At 39.4% G+C, this 16,570-nt stretch overlaps 1 pseudogene; it reads right to left on the reverse strand.

The window, feature by feature from the left end:
* Positions 1 to 16,570, reverse strand: part of LOC109027128 (snRNA-activating protein complex subunit 5-like) — a 283,079-nt pseudogene that overhangs the window by 231,632 nt on the left and 34,877 nt on the right.

Genomic DNA, 16,570 nt, shown 5'->3' on the forward strand with positions numbered 1-16,570 from the left:
ATTTTCCCCTCCCCCAAGTTCCTGGTAACCACCATCCTGCCTCTATGAATGTTTATTCTAAGTGCCTCATATAAGTAGAATCATACGATGTTTGTCTTTTTGTGTCTAGCTTGTTTCACTGAATGTAATGTTTTCAAGGTTCATCCATGTTGTAGTATATCATAATTTCACTCCTGCTTAAGGCTAAGTAATTTTCAATTGTATGTATATACCACATTTTGTTTATCCATTCATCTGTTGATAGATATTTGGCTTCTTTCTCACCTTTTGGCTACTGTGAATAATGTTATAAGCATCAGTGCACAAGTATCAGTTTAAGTCCTTGCTTTCAATTCATTTGGGTATACATCTAGCAGTGAAATGGCTGAATCATATGGTAATTCTATGTTTAACTTTTTGGGGGACCACCAAACTGTTCTCTACAATGGCTGCACCTTTTATATCTCTACCAGCATTTGAGAGAATTCACATCCACATCCTTGTCAACACTTGTTATTTTCCAGTTTTTTAAAATTAGCCATCCTAATGGATGTAAAGTAGTATCTCATCATAGCTTTAATCTACATCTCCCTAATGACTAATGATGCAGAGCATCCTTTTCATGTATTATGGATCTTCTTTCTACCTATTCACACTTTTGCCTGTTTTTGAGTTGGATTGTTTGTTTTGTTTTTCAGTTGTAAGGGTTGTTTTTTTTTTTAAACATATTCTGGATATAAATCCCCTATGCGACATATGACTTGTAAATATTTTATCCCATTCTGTGAGTTCTCTTCACTTTGTTGATAGGGTCCTTTGATGCACAAAAGTTTTTAATTTTTATGAAGTCCAATTTGTCTATTTTTTTCTTTTCTTGCCTATGCTGTTGGTATCATTTCCAAGAAATCATTGCAAATGCAATGTCATGAAGATTTCTCCCTATGTTTTCTTCTAAGAGTTTTTATCATTTTAGACCTTAAATTTGGGTCTTCAATCCACTTTGAGTTAATTTTTGTATATGTATAAGGTAAGGGTCCAGGCTTCATTCTTTTGCATATGAGTATCCAGTTTTCCCAGTATCATTTGCTTAAAAAGAATACAAAACAAAACAAAACAAAAACTAAAACAACTCTCTTTCCCCATTGAGTGGTCTTAGCAGCACTCCTGTTGAAATTTACCATGTATTTGAGTGTTTATTTCTGGGTTCTCTCTTCTGTTTAATTGGTCTATATGTCTATCTTTATGCCAATAACACATATTTTGATTACGGTAGCTTTGTTGTAATTTTTGAAATCAGGCAGTGTGAGTCATTCAACTTTTTCTTTTTCTTCAAGATTGTTTTGGATTTTGGGGGTCTCTTGAGATTTCATGTAAGTTTTAGGATGAGTTCTCTATTTTTGCAAAATATGTCATTAGGATTTTGATAGGGATTGCACTGAATTTGTAGATTGCTTTTGGTAGTATTAACATCTTAACAATATTAAGTCTTTCAGTCCAAGAACACAGATGTCTTTCCATTTATTTATGTCTTCTTTAATTTTCTTCTGAAAATATTACGTACTTTTCAGTGTATAAGGCTTTTGTCTCCTTGGTTAAAGTTATTCCTAAGTATTGTATTATTTTTGATGCTGTTGTAAATGAAATTGATTTCTTAATTTCCTTTTTAGATTGTATGTTGCTAATGAATAGAAACACAGCTGGTATTTGTGCTTTTTTGTATTCTGTACCCTTATTAAGTTCATTAACAGTGTGTGCACATGTGTATGTGTGTGTGCGTGTGTATAATATTTACAGTTTTCTACATATAAGAATGTCATCTGCTAAGCAGGATAATTTTATTTCTTCCTTTCCAATTTGAATGCCTTTTACTATTTATATTGCCTAATTTCTCTGGCTAGAACTTCCAGTACTATGTTGAATAGAAATGGTAAAAGTGGAAATCCATGTCTTGTTTCTGGTGTTAGGAGGAAAGCTTTCAATCTTCCACAGTTAAGTGTAATGTTACTTGTGAGTTTCTCACATATTGACCAAAAGTTGTTTATTTTATTTAGTTGTGAAATCTGCCAGTTACCGGTATAGTGGCAAGATCAGCTTGGGAACCAGGCAAATTTAGGTTCAAATGAAATAATCTTCTAAGGTTTCTAGGGGCTTTTTGTCATGAGGAAGTAATGAGCATCAAACATACCCATCACCCTAAACAACTGTAAAACTGGATAAAATATACGAAGCAATTATTTTCAAGAATTGGACAACAGGCAGCATGGGGCTGTAATACTTGAAATAAAAGAAATACAAAGTGATGTCCTCAATTATTCTGACTTTCTGCCTGGCACAGGGAAGTAGCACCCAAAACACAGCAGCAGTCTAACTGGAGTGAGAAAAAGATTGGAGTTTGGGGATATTCAGATAACTGGATTTTCATGAGCCCTCTGGACTGTTTGGCTAAATACTAAGTTATACACTATGCAGGGCAAAATTCTGCAAAGCCTCACAAAGAACAACTAAAGAAAGGCTGGGAACTGACAGAGATCCTGGAGGTTACTCATTACTGACAGACATTTGAATTTGATCAGCCAGAGTAAAGAGACTGTAGGAATTCAACTGAAACCCAAGAAAAGACACATCTCAGAGACAGAGCCCCTCTTAGCCCTATAGTGAGGATTATGCTAGGCCTACACTAACAAAGCCTAAACCAAATTTCAGCATAATCAACCTGAGCTGCCGTGGGTTTACTACTCAAGATTTTTTGCTAACAAGACTATGTTAACAACCAATATTCTTTGAAGCAGGTCCACATAATTCAAACTCTTGACATAATTCAAACTCTCACAATGACCAGCATAGAATGAAAACATTACTAGACACTGTAAAGAAGCAGGAAAATGGAACCCATAATATATCAGTTAATAAAAACACAAAGACGTGTCTCATATTGAGTTTAGCTGACAAGGACTTTAAGACACCTAATATAAATATAATTAAGGACTTTAAGAAAAAGATAAACATAATGAATGGACAGATGAGTAGTCTCAGCAGAGAAATGGACATTATCAAAAGAAGCCACATGGAAATTTTGGAACTGAAAACATTATTTAAAATAAAAAATATTATATTTTAAATTTCAAATAGAAATTATCCAAACTGAAACACAGAGATAAATAAGATGAAAAAAGACAGAGCCTAAGTATTTGTGTGATGATATCAGTCTAACATACAAGTAATCAGAGTCCCAGAAAGAGAGGAGATAAATAATATAGCAAAAAAATAATTAAGGAAATAATAGCCTTAAATATTCCAAATTGTAAGTAATTCAACTCATAGCTCCAGGAGATTCAAAGAACCCCAAGTAGGATAAACACAGATAAAATCATAGCAAGACACATCGCAGTCAAACTTCTGAAAACCAAAAACAAACAGGCAATTTTAAGAGCAATCAAAGAAAACAAACACTAGATGCAGAGGAACAAAAGTAAAAATAATCCTTAACTTCTCATGAGATTTAAACCAGAATACAATAAAACAAAATATTTAAAGTTCTGGAAGAATAACTATCAAAATTCTATACACAGTTAAAGAACTCTTCAAAAATAAAAAGTAAAAGACAGACATTTTCAGGAAAATAAAAGCTGAGATAATTACCAGCAGATCTACACTTCAGAAAACATTAAAAGAAGTTCTTCAGTTTGAAGGGAAATAACAATATATGGAAAACTAGGATTCTCACAAAAGAAGAGCACCAAAACTGGTAAACGTAGGTAAATATGAAATCATTTTTTTCCTCATTTTTTTTTTTAAGGCAATTGATTGTGTTGAGTTGTATGCCATGCACCATGAGCATCTACGCAAGTTCTTGCAGCATGTGCCAGATTTCAAAGTTTATCTGTCTCCTGATAAGCAGCAATTTCTGTAGCTAATCATGAAGGTGACTAAGTAGCAAGGTAATGACAGTGTAAATACTAAGAAACTACTCCCTTTCTAACGGTAGGAAGACTGGCCTGTTAGCTGCTTTCTGCAATGTTTACTGCTTGTTCAAAACATGCTAGGCACTAGACCGTGAGTTCCTTAGCTTCATCACAAACCCTCTGCTTGTGTAGTATCTATCGGGGTCCATCACATCGCCCATGTGGAACTTAGGGGAAAGAGGAGTCAATGCAAATACACGGATGCTCATGCTGCTCATTGTTCTTTGAGTAATAAAGTCCTTTGACCCAGGAGTCTCATGTCTCTTGTCAACATCCCTCAAACAGCAACAGGGTACCTATTAGCTTGCAAGTGGGATGAAGTCTCTGAAATTTCACAGTTCTTAATAACTAGTTAAGAAAAAAAAGTGACAATGTATTGGGAGATTTACAACATATATAGAAGTTAAATACATGCAATAGAATAAGAAATTGGAGTGGTTAAGTGGAAATGTATTATTGCAAGTTTCTTATATTATTGTATTATATTCTAATTATTCTAATATATCTTATTAACCCATTATAATATATTATATAATTATTGTATTAATTATAATTATATAATATATAATTATTGATTATATAATTACTAATTGAATTATGTTGTTATAATATATATCTTACATTCTATTAATATACTATCTTGAGAGCAGTACTGTCCAATAGAAATATAATATAAACCACAAATACAAGCCACATATATATCTTTAAATTTTCTGGAAGCCACATTAAAAGCATAAAAGAAATAGAGGAAATTAATTGTAGTATTATATTTAACCTAGGATCTTCAAAATATTATAACTTCAATATGTAATCAACATAAAAAATTACTAGTGAGCTATTTATTTTACACATTTTACATTAATCCTTCAAAAGCTAGTGTGTATGTTAAACCATCCACACATCTCAGTTCATTTCAGTCGTATTTCCCATGCTAACATAGCAAAGGGCTAGCCTACTGGACAACACACTAGAGCAACCACTAACATAAAACAAGAAGGTATAGTTAAACTGCTAGAGGAGATAAAATGGAATACTGAATTAATACTATATTAATCCAGGAGGAGGTGGGAATGAAAAAAAGCAAACAGTAGATAGGACAAATAACACTTCTAGGCATGACAGATTAATCTGTTATTTTCTCCAGCTGGAATAGGGTACAGCCAAGGAAGCCGTGGCAGATGGAGTAATGCAAACAAAGACATTTAGTTACAACCCACTAATGGTAAGCTTTGTGAACATGGACAAAAAAACTAATCTTTCTTATCCTGCATTTATTCCTTTACCGTAGAGCTTGTTTGCCTGCTAGTTTATTCACTTGGAGCAATACAGTGTTATAGTTAAGAAAATGGATTTGGATATTAGCTCTGGATTTGAATCTTGGCTCTGTCATTTTGAGACCTTAGACAAATTACTTAATTGCCCTAAACTTCAGTTTCCTCATTTGTATAATGGGTATTATACAATACCTGCCTCAAATCCCTGTAAAATACAGTGCCTAGCATCTTGGAAGCTCTCAAAAAGGTAAGTTGTTTCTTTTTATTACTGTTCAGTTAACTAACTCTTAAGACCATGAACTATAGTCCAGACACCATTCAAGACAGAAAGGATTCAAGGGTGTATGACAAAGACCTTTTCCTTAACAGAGAAGCCAGACATGTAATATCTGACTGCCTATTTTAAATGGCTGTTATGAGTCAGAAATAAGAAAGCAGACAGAAGCACTAGGGTAAAAATATAAATGTTGCTATATAAGTGTCTGTATTATGATGTGTAATCTTTTTCCTTGGCAAAACACAGCAACCAAGCAGCCTGGAAAAATTATGGATATAGTTCTGATCCAACCATTCTCTCCAAAAATTAGTAGGTTTTAGTCTACCAATGAGTGGGAAGTAAATTATTCTCATTTAACTTTAAAGTAGTTTTCTACTTGTTCACCAAGAAGCTCCAATCTTCTGAATCATATTCAACACTGTTAGAAACTACTATTTTGTTGATATTTTCTTCACTAGCATTTTTTAAAGTATTGTGTTCATTCACATATATGTCCCAACCCCTAATTCTAATTTAGACTGAACTATTTCCTAATGAGGGCTACCAGGTGTGTGTGTGTTTAAGTCGTCTGTGTTTATTCTTAGGTCAGGAATTCTTTTTATTTTTGTTTACATGTTGTAAGCACTGTATACTTTATTAATAGTTGGCATCATCCTCAGAGTAAACTTAAGTCTCTCCCTCTGTGTATGTGTGTGTGTGTGTGTGTGTGTGTATATATATATAAGCGTATATATATGGGTGTGTGTATATATATAAAACACTTCGATACATGTTCAATCTTTATCTTGTTTTGTTTTCAAATCTTAAACATGGATTTAATAAGTTTCATTTTGCCGGTGAGTCTGTGACTTGCCAAAGTCATATAGTAGTCATTAGTGAGACCAGAATGTAGACACAGGTCTGTCTGTCCGACTCCACCCACCTCATGCAACCTCCTTTATATAGTGTCCTCTGCTGGTGAGTGCTTGGGAGAGAGCAATTGTTGAGCAATACTATTTTATATTTGTTCAGAATATAAGAAATTGATGGCCAAGCACGATGTTTCATGCCTGTGACCACAACACTTTGGGAGGCAGAAGTGGGAGGGTCACTTGGGCTCAGGAGTTCAAGACTACAGTGAGCCATAATCACACCACTACACTCCAGCCTGGGCAACAGAGTGACACCCGTGTTTAAAAATAAAAAATTAAAAAACATATAAGGAATTGGTCACACAACCACAACGGCCTTTACCAAACATTCAGAAGCTTCTCCAGAAGACCACGTACTCCAAGTTGCAGCTAAAACTGCAGCAGCAGTCTACAATCATGTGTTTGCCTTGAAGAGTCGCAACTAAACAATGTACCTGAATTCACCTTTTCCCACATGACTTCCAAGTTAATCATCTGTACGTATAGACAAATCACCCAAGCAAATGCAATACCTTAGATCAAGACTTATTTTTCTTTTTATTTATGTATTATAAGCACTGTATATTTTATTAATAGCCGGCATTATCCACAGAGTAAAGTTAAGTCTCAAACAAATCTCATTGTAGGATTTTCTTTACCTGCACCAGATCAGAACCATGTTTGTCCAAGAATAAAAAGCACTGTGCAAAAAGGAGGTAACAATAAATGCTGGTTAAACTGAATTTTCATGAAGGTTTAAATTCAGCAATCTCTTACCTTTTGTTTCTTTCCTTTAAATTTGATTTTATAATAGAAAATAGGCAATAGCCTTGCACAGAAATTTATTAAGAAACACAAATGTCCAGTAATAATGTAAAAAAAAATATTCAACTCTATCAGTGCTGAAAAAAAACCCAAGTGAATATAAGGAGAACCAATGTTTATCTAACATTTATCTGACAATGTTTAACAAAAAATACTGTAAAATGATAATGCCTAGCGGCTGATGAGATGGTTAAATTTTTCAATGTATCTAGAAAACAACATAATAGCATGTATCAAACTCCTGAATAATCTCGTAACTCTTTCACGGAGCATTTCGCATTCAGGTATTTACCAGATGGAAAAAATAATCATAGCTGCACAAAAATAGAGCAATAAAGCAACTCTGTAGCATCATCTCCTATTAATTATTTTGTTATCAAGTGTCTACATGTAAAGTGTTTAAATAAATTGTGGTCAACCCATACAGTAGAATACTATGTAGTTATTGAAAGTCAAGTAATGGAAGAATTCTAAGTGACCAATGGAAGTACTATAATGTTATAGCATATACAGTTGGTACAGTATGATTGTGTGTGTGTGTGTGTGTGTGTGTGTGTGTGTGTGTGTGTGTACTGGAAGGATATTTCACAAGATGTAAATAAAAGTGATTTCTAGGTATTGAGATTATGGGTGATTATTTTTCCTGTCTCTCCAGTTTGTCTGCCCCACAGAGGAGGGTTAGCTTGCATATCCCCCAAATCCTTCAATTAGAATATACTACTTTAAGAATGAGAAGCAAAAAAAGAGGAAAAAGGAACTGTGATCTACTTTCAGGGGAAGATGACACTCACACTGTTAACTTCCTGAGGGCCAGACCGCCTGGGAGGGAAGCCCCTCACCCCACCTTACTCTGCCCTGCCTGCCAAATCCAGAGGTCCAGTGGCCCAGCCAGAAAGACAAGTTTGTGGGGCTGTCCTCATCCTCTATATTTTGTCCATTTAGCCTAAAATATCTTGCGAAATATATATTATGTGCTAGCCATTGGGCACACAACAGTGAGGGGGAAAGAGAACGGAAGAGAAGGAAGGAAGGATGGGAAGAAAGTGGGGAGGAAGAAAACTTCCCTGGCGTATTATGCAGGAGTCAGACCTTCATCAAGTGACTGACGCTGAGCCATGCTAGCTAGAGGCAGGGTCACAGGGCTATAGGAGCCGAGTTCAGTGGGAGCTCCCCAGCGCTGACAGAACATCTTTCTTCAGGAAGCAAGCACTGAGTTGAACTCTCAAGGAAGTGCAGGCAATATGGTAAAAAAGGGGTAAGGAAGGGCAGTCCAGGATAGGCACTAGAGATGCCAGGGCAGGGGAGAGCAGGCAGCAAGGCTGGAGTGCCCACAGCCAGGGAGGCTGGATGGGAAGAGACCAAAGCATGCGAGGCCTCAAACGTATGTGCAGGGGGCACTGAGAGGCTTTGGCAGGGCATCCCTTAGCAGATGCGCCTTCAGACAGGATAGCTCTGGGTGTAGACTGGATAATGGATTTGGAAGGGGGCCATGGTGGATCCCAGGAGGCCATGAGAAGTCCCATCTAGGGCAGTGACACACACGTGGAATGAAATGATGTATTAGTCTGTTTTCATACTGCAATAAAGACATACCTGAGACTGGGTAATTTATACAGGAAAAACGTTTAATGGATTTACAGTTACACATGGCTGGGGAGGCCTCACAATCATGGCAGAAGGCAAGGAGGAGCAAGTCATGTCTTACATGGATGGCAGCAGACAAAGAGAGCTTGTGCATGGAAACTCCCCCTTATAAAACTGTATCTAGTGAAACTTATTCACTATCACGAGAACAACATGGGAAAGACCTGCCCCCATGATTCAATTACCTCCCACAACATGTGAAAATTTAAGATGAGATTTGAGTGGGGACACAGTCAAACCATATCAAGTGGAAATACTATTTTTCAGTGACTTTGATGGGGAGTTTCCAATCTTACACTTCCAAATGGTAACAAAGATTGAGTGCAGTGACTCACACCTGTAGTTCCAGCTACTTGGGAGGTTGAGCCAGGGCAGGGGGGAGGATTGCTTAAAGCCAGGAGTTTGAGACCAACCTGGGCAAGACAACAAGATGTTGTCTCTAGAAAATAAAACATTAGCCAGGTATGGTGGTGCATGCCTTTAGTGCCATACTCGGGAGGCTGAGGCGGGAGGATCAGTTGAGCCCAGGAGTTCAAGGCTGCAATGAACTATGATCACACCACTGCACTTTAGCCTGGGCAACAGAGCAAGACTTCATCTCTAAAACAAGCAAACAAATAACAACAACAAAAACAGTAACAAAAGAAAGCCCAGCTTTTTGGGCAAGAAGTGACAGCTCAGGACCAGGGACGTTATAATACAAATTCCGGGTGAGCAGAGGCCACAGCCAATGAAGCACCATTTTGTCTGAAAAGTACAAAATGCTTCCCCTTCCACCCTCTGAACACCTGCTTTGTTCATCAATAACCTTACAATTGCAGCCCACATATCCAAGCTTCAAAGTAAAAGCAGAGAGCTCAATTTGTGTCTATGAAGCAGCGTGCCGTTATGTCATCTGACCCTTTGTTTTCATCTGCGTGCAGTGGAGACAGGAAAGGCACCACTCATCAGACTCCTCCAGGAGCCATCTGCCAAGCCTCTCTCTTCTGAACTGAGTCCTGTTTTCCGTGGCTATTTTACATTTCTAATGAGAAGCTATTATGTATCACATAGGTTCATCCATGTAGTCCCTCACTATGGAGGACCTGGCCCCAGCTGAGTCTGCACACTAGATGACAAAGAAGCTTTCAGCTTTAAGGCACCTCCAGATATCTAGCTTCCTCTAAAAATAAAAATAGTAATAAAACAGTTACCATTTATTATGATTGACTTTTTTATAGGTAAATTAACCTACATTAAGGGAATGTAACTTATGTGACCTACTGATACCACAGAGTAGAGACAAGATTCAGCCCAGGCCTACAAGACCACAAAGGCCATTCCCTTTGAGCCCCCTCCCCTCAGCCTTTCCCCTCTCCCTCCATCTGAGAGAGACAGAAGCTTGGGTCAGACCTGCTTCTTGAAGCTACATGGTCCAAGTCCCATCAGTTTCCAAGCACTTGGGGATCACTTGTGGGATATATCACTACAGTGGAAGATAAGCAAACCACTGGGCGTAGTAGGAAAGAGGCCGTTTTCTCAGAGGCCAAGAACTTAAGAAGGGAGTTTCACTGTCTGACCTCCAATGGCCCTACTGTGTGTATGATCTTGGATGCATCACTCACTATGCCCTCAGTTTCCTCATCAGGAGAACAAGATTCATCATACAACAGGCCCAGAATCCTTTCCCTGAAATCCTTCAGTACAGATGTGTTTCATAAATCAGAATTTCTTGATTTTAGAAAGGTAATAGAGTTCACATTTTATAACACTCCTAACGGAGTCTGGTACAGTACCCATTAACCACAAATCAATCACATTAATAGTATGCAGCAAAACATAGTGAAATACACCCAGGTGAGATAAATTAAAACTATAAACAGTCTCATCAGTTTAGATGAGATTTTTCCACCAAAAAAACTACCTTTAAAAAAAAAATTTCCTCCTCTGTAAACTTGGAAGACTTTGGAATTTATTTCAGAGTTGCAGAGCCAGGGGTTGGGCAGGGAGGTGGGGCAAAGAGTGGATGACAGAGCTGTGTTTACCTTGTAAGGCTGCTGTGAGGATGAAATGGATCAAAGAATACATGGAATGCACTTAGAAGAATGCCTGAGACATAACAGAAGTGCATTTCGGATATTCTTATTCATTCCAAAAAAGAAAAAACACAGGCTACTTCAAAGGCCATTATTTGTATGTCAAAATTACTGCTAGGATGTTTACTACTATAGGGAATTAGAAGACATCTTCAGAAGAATTCTGAACTAGAAAGACCTCATCAGATCTCTTCAGAAGAATTCTGGGTGGATCTGCCAGCCGCTGCCAGGAGAGAGCTCAACAACATCCCTAACAGTCTGATCCAGAGAATAAGTAAATTATTTTATTCCAAATACCACCTGCCAGTCCAGCAAAACGAGATCTCCAATACTTTGGATTAAATGTGGCAAGTGCAAATCCCATAATGGCAGCCGGAAGTTCTGGAATTAGCCAGAACTGGAGGGACACACTGAAGCCAGAGCATGGGATCCTATCTACAACAGCGAATGAGGACCCCTTCTTCGTAGCACGTAAAAGAACTCTTTGCATTCTTCATCCCATTTCTGGTTCCCTCCCCAGTGTTTTTCCTTCGGCTTACTGAAATCACTTCAATCTTATCAAGATGAGATCTTGAGAGCATTATTCTCAATGTGAGGAACAGAGTCGTAGCTACAAGTTGCTAATTTGTCCCATGCTGCAGAGGATTTTTATACAATGGTCGTCAGTCCTTTCACGCTAGAGCTCCCCTCTCTGCAGCTCAGAGCAATTTCTTTGACTTTAACCAGATGCTGCAATGTGTTGCTCTTTTCATCACTGGAAAATTGATCGGACTGATCTGTAAGTGCTCACCTCTTTCCTGGCCCCACATATGTGTTCCTCACACCAACAAAAACCATTTCTGTTTGTAGTTTGCCACAGTATAACGTAGACTTATTTGAAAAGCAAGTACTTTGTATAGTATGTCCTCAGAATAAAATATTAGTAACAAATGGGGTAACAAGGAAATGAGGAAAGGGTAGTGTCCAAGATAGGCCTACTACAGTTTGTCCATTGGAGCAAACACGTATTGGTAACCCTAATGAGCTACCAGTCTGGAGCAAATTAAAAAAAGTTTATTGTATATACACAATAAACAGCCAGCTGAAAATATTTCAGAACACTTACTCCAATTTTCCTTGTGAAATCCAAGAAGCGTTTCAAAAAGCAGTCTCTTCTCTTTTATTAAACAATTGTACTAAAAATATTGTCTGCCTTTTCCCACTAAAAGTTAATCTCCCTGAGAACAGGAACTTTGTTTTGCTGTATTCCTGGTGCTGGGAAATGTAAGCATTTTGGAGGTGCTTAATAAATATTTGTTGGATAAATCAGTGTGAGAACCTGAAGCAGACAGACAGATGAATTTTCCCTAGTTGTGTAGAAAGCATACAGTTGGTTTCTATACATTTCTATCAAATACATATACAGAGTATGGGACATCAAGAGCCCAAGAGACTTTGTGGTCATCTCACACTTTCTGTGCAGTGAGTCTTCCAGAAGTCTGAGAGATCGTGAGAAAGACTCTACTGAAAAGCTTAGTAGGCTGGCATCAATTCCACAAAATATTTGTATAGCCCATATAACATAGGGTTTGAAACTAACTAAAAAGTAAAACCTCAGCAGTCAGTCAAGGGGGCTGTGAAACTGTGTTACACAGGAAGTTGCATGGTTTCCTGACTTCTACACAGGAGGGGAGCAGTTTTTGGGTTGCACTCAATCTAGGACAGCAGTCCCCGACCTTTTTGGCACCAGAGACTAGTTTTGTTGAAGATGGTTTTTCCATGGATAGGAGGGTGGGTAGTGGGTAGTTTCGGAATGATTCAAGTGCATTACATTTATTGTGCACTTTATTTCTATTATTACATTATAATATATAATGAAAGAATTATACAACTCACCATAATACAGAATGAATGGGAGGCCTGAGCTTGTTTTCCTGCAACTAGATGGTCCCATCTGGGGGTGATGGGGGACAGTGACAGATCATCAGGCATTAGATTCTCATAAGGAGTGTGCAACCTAGATCTCTCGCACGCACAGTTCACAATAGGGTTTGCTTTCTTATGAGAATCTAATGCCACTGCTGATCTGACAGGAGGCAGAGCTCAGGCAGTAATGCAAGCAATGGGGAGCAGCTATAAATAGGGATGAAGCCTCACTCACCTCCTGCTGTGCTGCCCAGTTCGTAAGAGGTCATGGACCAGTACTGGTCTGTGGCCCAGGGGTTAGGGACCCCCTGATCTAGAAGACAAAGGCAGGATGTGATCAAACCTGTCTCTTCCCACTGCAGTGTGGCAGAAACTCATAGACAGGCCACAGAGAAAAAACCAAAGTAGCAGTGCTATGCAAAGGGAAATTTTTGCACAATATAATAAAGATCTGAGGGAAATGAGAGGAGAGCAGCCACAGTCGGATACAAATGATGAGGAAGGTACATTTGCCACTGGAGACAGAGTGCTACATCATCATTGTGTAGCGTCAAAAGACTAGTTAGGACTGTCTGCCATCTACTGGCACATGTAATGTAGGTTACATCGGCCCAAACCCCCTCTCCCTGACCTTTTGTGGGTCACAGAGTGGAGAGGGCTGTCACATTGCACACTGCACAGGAAGCAATGCAGAATCTGTTCCTAAGGGACCTTTGCTTGTCCCACCTGCTGGCAGGCTGCTTCCCTCCACTCCACAGCAGCCATTTACCTGCTTACCCCTCCTCTCCCCTTCTCTCCTCCTCTCCTCTCCTCTCCTCCCCCCTCCAGGCCTTTCTTTTTTCTCCCCTCACTCCCTGGAGTATTGTATTTTCTCTTGTGGCGCAGCTTCACCCTTACTTGCTTACATACATAGCTGGACTCCTGCCCCCAGAGTCTCACATTTGATTCCTTAAGTCTCTCCTCAAACAAACATTTTCTCCTTAAGAATGGCTTTAGGGATGGTCATCTTGATAAGAATATTTTTACTCTGCAAGAAAAGAAAGGCACCATCCCCAAGACGACCTCTATGAAAGGAAAGCAAGGGTGGGTGCAGTGGCTCACGTCTGTAATCCCAGCACTTTGGGAGGCTGAGGCGGGTGAATCACCTGAGGTCAGGTCTTCAAGACTAGCCTGGCCAACATGGCAAAACCCTGTCTCTACTAAAAATACAAAAATTAGCTGGACATGGTGGTATACGTCTATAATCCCAGCTACTTGGGAGGCTGAGGCAGGAGAATCACTTGAACCCGGGAGGTGGAGGTTGCAGTGAGCTGAAATAATGCCACTGCACTCCAGCCTGGATGACAGAGTGAGACTTCGTCTCAAAAAAATAAAATAAAATAATATATATATACGAAGGAGAGCAGTGTGAGACATGGAAGAAGAGGAGGATTGTCCAAAAAGTAGAAGAGAAATCTGAATGAGACCAGAGCACAGCTTCTTCAGCTACAGCTTGCTAAGAGATTAGAAGTCAGCATCAAAGCCTGACAGTATGTGTGTGTTTGGTTACCATTACATAGACATAACCATATTTTAAATAACTATCATAAACCGATTCTAATTTTATTCTATAATTAGGGAATAGGACATTCTCAAAGAACACATTAACTAGAACCTTTATAAAGACAGCCAAAGAACTCTTCAAGACATCATTATGGGTTGATTTCTGAACTAGATGGGCCATAACTAATGATTTCAATCAAATCCCATTTTCAGTAGGCAGAACTAGTAAGTAGAATTCCTTAGAGAATGTGGCTTACTCTTTTTATCCTATATGGGTATGTTATATATGTGTTATATAAAATGCCATCTGTCATAAAACAAAACATTTTATTAAGAAGATTTTTTTAATTGTACATTCTTCAAACAATCAAATTCTGTAAGCTAAACCAGAGGTCCTCAGAATGTGGCCCCAGAACAACAACACTGGCATCACCTGGGAACATGTTAGAAACACAGGTTCTCAGGCCTCACCAGACACACAGGAGCAGAAACTCTGGGGTGGGGTCCAGCAATCTGCATGTTAACAAGCCCCCCAGCTGATGCTGATGCCCTGAAGACCACTCTAGCCTGAAGACCAATGTCCTAGGGTCACCATGATCACAAGGTTCCTGATTGGTCCATTTGGAATATTTCTAAATGCTAGTGCGATCCCTGAATTATGCTTCCTTTCATTTCCAGGTCTTTTGATTCTCAAAAATCTGTAGCCCTGTCTTCAGATGACAGTGTTTCTGCAATAAAGCCAATGTTTGTGTCCCTGCCCAAACTCATATATTGAAATCCTGAGCCTCAAGGTGATAGTATTAGGAGGAAGGGCCTTTGGGAGGTGATTAGGTCATAAGAATGGAGCTCTCATACATGGGATTAGTGCCTTTATAAAAGAGGCCTAAGAGAAACCCCTCGCCCCTTCCACCATGTGAGGGCACAGCCAGAAGGCACCATTTGTGAACCAGAGGCCCCTCACCAGACACCGAATCTTCTAGCACCTTAATCTCCGACTTTGGACCTCCACCCTCCAGAATGGTGAGAAATAAATGCTTGTCATTTAAGCCACCCAGTCTAAGGTATTTCTGTTGTGGCAGCCGGAACATACTAACACCATTTCCCTGCCACCGCTGCCCACAGCTCTCTGCTGGGTTTTCTGCTCCCTGCCCTGCACTCCTGGACTCCTCCTCCAGTGTCAATCATGGCGCACTTTGCAGGGAAGGATGCTCTCACCCTCAATTGCTCTCCTCACTCACATGTTCAGAGCTCCCTTTACAACTGCTGGAGCACTCACATATCCCAAGGGAAAGCTTCTGTGTTCCATCCTGGACCTTCTGGGGGCTACCACGCTTCCACCAGGGCCGCCGCTCTCACCATGAGCTTCAGACTCTCATCTCCTGAGATCTTGCTCACAGCGCAGCTGCTTTCCACTCACACAGGCCAGAGGGGCCACCTTGTTTCTTCTTAGAGCAACTTCCCACCACTCCCTTGGGGCTCAACCTTCGCTTTGTGTTCTGTAAAAGCCAGCAGTTCTCAAACTTGAGACTGCATCAGGCACACCTGGAGGGCTTGTGAAAATCCAGAATGGTGAGCCCGCCCCCAGAGTTTCTGATTTAATAGGCCTTGTGAGTAGCCCAGGATTTGCATCTCTAACAAGCCCCCAGTGGAAGCTGAGGCTGTCATCTTCCCAGGCCGCACTTTGAGAACTGCTGTTGAAAGCCATCATCACTGAACTTATTTGCAGAGGCACCTAAAAATAATCAATCCAGAACTGTTCCTTCTCCAAATGACCACTCTCTGATGTCTATCAAGAAATCCAAATTATTTACCAATTAATTTATTGGTAATTAAGTTCCACCTATTTCAAAAAAAGTTTTGAGCTAACTAATTTTTGCTTAGCCATCAGCAGAAATAGTAAATTTACCTAGTGCATTCAGAAAAATGCTGTTCCTCCCAGGGAAAATAGTGTTTTCTGTTGCTCCTGAAATCTGCTGACCTTGGCACTGACTCTGGTACTCTTATATTAAGGTGAAGCTGGGGCAGGGTTGGGGAATCAAGACTGAGAAACCTTCCTGTCCTGCAGCATAATAGAGATACATGGAAGAAGGAAGACAATCTTGGCTTTGAAGAGAAAGTGAGATGTAGATGTCAATGATCCCACTAACACCAAAACCATCAAACCAGCCTCCTTAAGGGTGGCCCCACCTCCCCACCC

Source organism: Gorilla gorilla, chromosome 5 (genome assembly GCF_029281585.2).
Source record: "Gorilla gorilla gorilla isolate KB3781 chromosome 5, NHGRI_mGorGor1-v2.1_pri, whole genome shotgun sequence".
Taxonomy (NCBI): domain Eukaryota; kingdom Metazoa; phylum Chordata; class Mammalia; order Primates; family Hominidae; genus Gorilla; species Gorilla gorilla.